The 1,256-nt window shown below is 34.9% G+C and overlaps 1 pseudogene; it reads right to left on the bottom strand.

The window, feature by feature from the left end:
- Window positions 1-670: 670 nt before the first annotated feature.
- On the bottom strand, window positions 671-1,256 carry LOC137772172 (small COPII coat GTPase SAR1B pseudogene; annotated as a pseudogene).

Here is a 1,256-nt window from a genome sequence, read left to right as displayed (position 1 = left end):
CACTGTACATCAGATCCTCAGAACTTGTTCATTTTATAAGTGGAAGTTTTTACACTTTGACCAACAGAGTTGCTTTCAATTTACGCAATACCCCCTTTGAATTTGAAGTTAACACTGAATTGTCTTGTTAGTGAACTTACTAACCTTTGACATAGTTTTGAAATTGATATGCTTTTAAGGATGTCAAACCTTAGAGTTTGTTTTATTGCGTGATGTTTGTGTAAGAAAAATTATTGAAAACTGTAAGACATCATCAATCAGCTAATTATTAACTGTACACTTAAACTAGGTGGACATATAATCTAAAATTTAAAAACTAGTTTCAAAAAGTAGACAAAAATTTAAGATCATGAGCTTTTCAATATGGCTTATATTTGTAGTTTCATATTGTTAAAAAGTGCTTCAAATGTACAGCTGGAAAGTTGCTCTTTATACTGTAAATATTGCTGGGGGTAATATCAGATTGTAAACTGTAAAAACTAATTATTTTTATGGAATGATAAAGTTAACATTGTGATAACCAGTTTTCAATTCTCACTCGAACTGTTGATATAATTTTAATAATCTAAATAATCTGTTTTATAACCAACAACATTCTACTGAATTCAAGCTATGAATGTTGCATGATCATATCTCTGAGTGGGCCTGAATGGTGAGACCTGGAACCGATTCAGGTTGGTGTTAATGACCTGTACCTGCAGAGGACGTGTTCTCGGTAACCTAGTCTTTTGAGCACACTGCACATGAGAACTTAAAGGTTGGCATTCAGCTCTTTCCTGTTGTCTGACCGTGTAAACCAAACATCTCTCGTAACCTCTCTTCACTGATGGCTTCAGGTCTGTTGATCTTATTCCCAAGAATCGGTATAGACACATTAGAAATGGTTTCAACTGTCATTAGTGAATCAAGTTCTTCTTTTGATTCTAACAGCCTTTTATGATCTGCACAATCCACCAGAAGTGTAATGCCATTGATAGCAGGAAGGTAGTTTTTCCACACTCTTTGAGCTTGAACATGTTCACCCAGATCAAAAGTTGCAAAGGTCATGCCAGTAATCGTTAGTTCTTTTGAAAGGGGAGGTAACGTTGGGACATGTGTCCAAGTCTGTCATCTTTTAGCATATATAGCAATGTTGTTTTTCCCACATTATCCAATCCAAGAAATACCAATTTGCCAGTTCTCTTATATAATCCTAAAAACTGTAGCATTCTGCTGAAACCACTGTATATCCAACCAAATATGAAGGACCTATCCAT

The sequence above is a fragment of the Eschrichtius robustus genome, chromosome 11 (genome assembly GCF_028021215.1).
Source record: "Eschrichtius robustus isolate mEscRob2 chromosome 11, mEscRob2.pri, whole genome shotgun sequence".
In the NCBI taxonomy this organism is placed as follows: domain Eukaryota; kingdom Metazoa; phylum Chordata; class Mammalia; order Artiodactyla; family Eschrichtiidae; genus Eschrichtius; species Eschrichtius robustus.
The sequence above is the reverse complement of the archived record's forward strand: the minus strand, read 5'-3'. Positions and strand labels throughout refer to the sequence as shown.